This window comes from Leptodactylus fuscus, chromosome 1, assembly GCF_031893055.1.
Source record: "Leptodactylus fuscus isolate aLepFus1 chromosome 1, aLepFus1.hap2, whole genome shotgun sequence".
Classification (NCBI taxonomy): Eukaryota; Metazoa; Chordata; class Amphibia; order Anura; family Leptodactylidae; genus Leptodactylus; species Leptodactylus fuscus.
In genome coordinates, this window is record NC_134265.1 from 286,552,019 (window position 1) to 286,558,018 (window position 6,000).

At 44.0% G+C, this 6,000-nt stretch overlaps 1 pseudogene; it reads left to right on the forward strand.

Moving 5' to 3' along the window:
* Positions 1 to 5,502: 5,502 nt before the first annotated feature.
* LOC142190968 (small nucleolar RNA SNORA17) lies at positions 5,503 to 5,661 on the forward strand (annotated as a pseudogene).
* Positions 5,662 to 6,000: the final 339 nt, after the last annotated feature.

Genomic DNA, 6,000 nt, shown 5'->3' on the forward strand with positions numbered 1-6,000 from the left:
ATGAAATTAAAGGAACATTTGTAAGCTGACATTTTGCATATTTCGCTATACCGTATACAATGGTTGGGCATAGATCCAAGACTATGTTGTATCTCAAAACTGTACAGTAAATATCAATTGATGTTGCGAAGCCCAATAAAAACTAAACACCTGGCATCAGCTTGTAGAACGTAGTAGCGTACAGTCTAACATGGATCCGGTTTCTCCACTTTGCTAGACAAGAATTAGCAGTATTAGTCACCGGCATTCATTATTTCTACATAAACCTTTGGCTGCCATGTTATTTAATGGGAGATTTACTAATATATATTTATTTTTATATGCTTATAAACCTAAATGTAACTCAATAAAAAGAGCACTGCCTGTCGGTTTCAACAATAATGCTGCATCCGTACGCTTTATAAGTTTACCTGCAGTCTGTATGGATTTGGAGTATATTGTTCTCAGGTCTTAGAGAGACACTTTAAGAAGCACTCAAATATTTTTTGCCTATATAGTGAAGCATCAGCTTATATGTAGATTATATATATATGAATAATATAGAGGCTTTTGTGTATATTTGCTTTACTTGATGGACCATGTTTGTCTGCCCTCTCGGTTTGTTTCTTTTTTTTCCTCTGACAGTAAATCTTTCAGCCTTCAAGGAATGGAGAGAGGCACAACCTGGATTGTAAAGGAATAGACCATTAAAACAATTCTTTAATCTCTAGGATTTAAGGCACACAAGATTTTTTTTCTGTCAGATTCTGCCCAAAAATGGTGGTGCGTTGAGACTACCTTTGTACATAGTTATTTTTAGCACTGTTTCTACAGAAGACTATACACTTACACATGGAGTCCAACAGAACTCATACAGCAGCACACTAAGCGTTCATTCACACGGAGGAAGTTGGCGCTGATTCTGGCGCGGAATCTGCATCAGAATCAGCACTTAAAAAAAAAAGACTCCATTGACTTCAATGCGTTCCGTTTTCCGCACGGAGCCCATTGAAGTCAGTGGGAGTCTTTTTTTTCAGCGATGATTCTGACGCGGATTCCACGCCAGAATCAGCGCCAACCTCCTCCATGTGAATGGACCCTGAGGGTCTGTTCAGACAGGGGGAAAACAAATAGGAACCGAGACAGACTTTACTTTTCAGTCTACGGCTTCCTCTTCCTGCTCATGTGCAGGTGAATGGGGTTGATGGGCTGACTGACTCTTGCCACAGCATATTTGCTCATTACGTAAATATGGTACCAGAACCAAACACCATAAATATCTATTACCAACTCATGTACAATTAAAACCTCATCTATCAGTATTGCCTGACCAATGTATTATGTTGGGAGTTGTTTCAGAAATAAAAAAGGTACCACTCGTTAAATCCAATGACTTATATGGGGTGTTTTCTCTCATTAGACATTTACTCTCCTTTTGCTCTCTCTTCAGTCCGAAACCAACATGGCAACTTCTTTAAGCTACGACTGGCATCTGCAGAGTCTGCTCCTCAAACAGTTTGGTATCTGGTGAGATAGTTAAAGGGGTTGTCCAGTTACAGACCGATATTGAGGGACAAATATTATTGTTTGTACAGCGAAAAGTTATATTTATAAAATATGCTTTCTATCTCAATTTCTCATGGTTTTCTAGATCTCTGCTTGCTGTCATTCACTCTTCTTACTTTTAGGTGATAAAAATCAGCCCATGGTCATGTGATGTACAGTCCATGGTCATGTGATGTACAGTCCAAGGTCGCATGGACATGTAGCATAAATGCTGCATGTATTGTTTGTGGTTTTGGGGACACAGAATTTACAGTGTATTACAGTACCAACCAATTATAATGAAACATGCAGCAGAGGTTTTGTGTGCAGAAAGTGACCTGTGATTTCCACTGCATATTGTACCCAGTTTAATGTTGTGCATGTGGATCCTGCTGGGAACTTGAAGTGAAATTAATTTTGTGTGCCGCTCCACTTGGACACTAAGAACCATGATGTCATGCACACTAATATTCATGTGCGGTATCACATTGGGTATAAATCAGTACAAATTACATGAGCCTAGAATATAAACTCCAGGTCTAAAATTTACACAAAAACATACTCAGTACAAATTGGCTGTGGCCCTGACCGCAGGATGGGGAGAGCTTTTTATTAGACGAGATTAGTTTCGAACATTGGACAGTGCACATTGGAACACAGGACAGGTTTTCTGGAGGAAAACTTGAAATTTGGGACTGTCTTTTTGTGTCCATGATTTTTGAGTATGTAAATGTGTCTATGAATTGCGTGTGTATATGCAAAACTGTATATTTATGGTTATAAGTACTGGGACACCTGCAGCACATTCTAAAAATGGGGTTGGTCCCCACACTGAAGCTGAAACAGTTTACACTCTTTGGGCAACCTCTCTGCAACATTTTGGAGTGAATCTCTGGGAATTTTTGCTCACTCGTCCAGTATAAATAACGTGATGTTGGATGAGAGGACCTGAATCAAAATCCCTATTCTAGTGCCTCCTAAAGGTGTTTAATGGGGTTTAGAGTGAGGCTTTGTGTGGGACAGTCTAGTTCTTTCACATTAAACTCACCCAACCATACATTTATGCACTAGGGGACAGTCATGCAGGAATAGAAAAGGTGCCCCCCAAACTGCTCCTACAGACTTGGAAGCAACAGCCCAAAATGCCTTGGTATGTTGAATCATTGAGGGCTTCTTTCACTGTACTTAGTAGGCCTAGATCAGCCCATTAAAAACAACCCCATAGCATTATCCCTCCTCCACCAAACATAGCACACACCCCTTAATTACTCGTCTATGGACGAGTACAGTCAGGTGGGGGGGGGGGGTGTCCTGACTGCTCAGCATCATCGCTGGGCGGTAAGGAACGCCCCCTCACAGTATAGCGTTACGGACACTACTGTCAGGAGGAGTGTTCCCAGCTAGACTGACAGGAACGCCCTTCTAACAGTGAAGAGCTGTCGGTACCTCACCAATATCTCTTCCCGGGGCACATAACGGGAAAGCCGACAGTGCACTCGATTCAGTGCACTGTCAGCTTTCTTGCATTATATAAAACTGCATGTGCCTGAGTACAAGAAAGGTCCTCTTTAATTGATCAGCACCACCAAACAAGAAATGAAGGTGCATGTTGCTGTGGCTGTCTGCTGAGTGTTATTTCAAAGTTCTGGTTACTGGGCTGGATTTTTAGGAATGGCAGGTAGGTTGGTAGTGGGGCCTGTCATTCCACCCCCCTCCAGTCCACACTTTGGGGACGTTCTGGCAGCGACTCAGCTGTTGAGAGTCTCCTCGGCAAGGAGGCTTAATAGGTCAGCTCCAGCAGCAAGACTTTGGACAGAGCTGGGCTGCAGGGCCAGCTGGAAGGTCACACTGTGGGAGCTGTGTCTTGTAATATTCAATTTTTGCTATTGAATCTACTATTCTAGGTGAGGTAACCTATGTATGTGTTTAGACAGAGCCTAGCCAGGCAGGTATTTATTTTGTATTGTTTTTTCTTTCTTTTTGGATTGCTGCACTGTTTCTTGTGGAGTAAAAATAAAACTCTACCTTTTTGGACTAAAAATCTGGACTTGTGTGTCTATGCCACCCCACCTAGCAACCTCAGACCCTGACAATATAATAAATATATATATATATATATATATATATATATATATATATATATATATAGTTAGTGCTAGCAGGGTGCTGTTGGAGCTTTTTTTCCAGTTGTATGTATATCACTGTTTTTGTCAATATGCAAATTAGTTCTTTGGAGTAACAAGGACACTGATGTTTACCTCTTTGGAGCAAAGGTAATGTCCTTATTGCCCCAAAAACCATCTGTCTGCAACGTTGGGGTTGATATGTTGGGTTCTACCTTTAACCCCTTCCCGATATCCGCGTACTAGTGCAGTGGACGCAGGGTGTTTAACTATGGCAGCCGCCTGGGAGTTGGGCCGCCGCCATACCTGCCGGGTGTCTACTGATTTACACAGTAGACACCCAGCGCTAACGCCCCCGGTCGGTGCCTGGCATCATTTTCCCGGTGATCACGTTGGCATAACAGCCAAGAGCCTTGTAAAGGTTTTCCGGCTTGTCTGCAGTGAGTTTCTTTTGCAGGCTGCTCTATGCAGCCTGCAAAAGAAATAATGATTTTTTGCAATGTATTGCAGTACATTAGCATTGTAATGCGTTGCATTAGTGATCAGACCCCCTGGGGTTCAAGACCCTAGGGGGTCTAATAAATGCAAAAAAAAAAAAATTACAAAAAAGTAAAAAAAAATATTTTTTTTTTTTTTAAAAAAAGTATTAAAAATTCAAATCACCCCTCTTTCCCTAGAACACATATAAAAGTAGCTAGATACTGTGAAACACATACGTTAGGTATCCCTGTGTCCAAAAACGCCCGCTCTACAAGTCTTTAAAAATATTTTTCCTGTACGCTAAACGCTGTAGCGGGAAAAAAGGTTAAAAGTGCCAAACGGCCATTTTTTTCACTGTTTTGCCTCTGATAAAAATTCGAATAAAAAATGATCAAAGCAATACCAATTTCCAAAATAGTAGAACTAAAAAGTACACCCGACCCCGCATCCCTGTACACAGCAGTCTCCACTGCGGTCCAATTTTAGACTCCGCCTCCTCACAGACGAGCCTCCGGCAGAACCAGCGTTGATTGGCTGAATGCTGTACACTGGCCATTCAATGCTGGTCAATTCATTCCTATGAGAAAAAGTAAGCTCCCTTGTAATAGCAAGCTGCCAGTTCTCCTGAAATCAACGCTGGTTCTGCAGCAGGCTCGTCCTTGCTAGTCAGGAGAACTGGCAGCTTGCTGTTACGAGGGAGCTTACTTTTTATCAGCGCAACTTCAAGCGCTGTGCAATTAAAGCGCACGGACCCCATAGACTATAATGGGGTCTGTGCGCTTTAACTGCACAGCACTCCTCCTAAACACTCTCCTCCTGCTATTCCTGGACTTGGTGACTCTCCTTTAGTCGAATAGTGGTCTCCCCTGAAACAAGCATTTTTTCCCATAGACTATAATGGGATTCGATATTCGATCAAGTAGTCGAATATTGAGGCTCTACTCGAAACGAATAATGAATCTCGAATATTTCACTGTTCACTCATCTCTAATTATAACCAGTACACAAAATATAGAAAACTAATACAATACTAACAGTTACCGACTGGTACAGTGGGATGGAGGGCCCAGGATATATGGTGAACTGAAAGCAAAAAAGCAGTGTGAAAACACTATGCAGCACTCATATGCTATAGATATAACCAGGGCCGCCGACAGGCCAGTACTACTGCTACTGGCGTCAGGGGCCCGGCCAAATTTAAAAATGGGGGGGCCCGGTTTTGGCCCGCCACCGTGTACCGGCCCCCTGGCGCCGGCCGCAGTCATTGTATGTCCTGTTTCAACTCAGATCTGCGTCCAGAGGACGCAGATCTGAGTTGAACACATACGCGGCTGAAGCGAGGAGCTGACTTGTGTCAGCTCCTCACTTCGCCGCTGCCGCCTCTCTCGGTGACACATATGCGGCTGAGCCGGAACCCGGCTCAGCCGCATATGTGTCAGCGAGAGAGGCGGCAACGGCGAAGCGAGGAGCTGACACAGGTCAGCTCGCTTCAGCCGCTGAAGCGAGGAGCTGACCTGTGTCAGCTCCTCACTTCACCGCTGCCGCCGGCTACCCGGCAGTGTAGACGCGATGTGATGACGTCACATCGCGTCTACAACTGTGCGCCAGTAAGAGAGAGAGGCGCGCAGAGAGCAGCGGGGGAACGAAGGAGAAGGTAAGTGTAATGTGGAACGTGAAACTGGGGGCAGATGAAGGAGAGGACGGCATGACACTGGGGGCAGAGATGGAGGGGACATGAATCTGGGGGCAGAGATGGAGGGGACATGAATCTGGGGGCAGAGATGGAGGGGACATGAATCTGGGGGCAGAGATGGAGGGGACATGAATCTGGGGGCAGAGATGGAGGGGACATGAATCTGGGGGCAGAGATGGA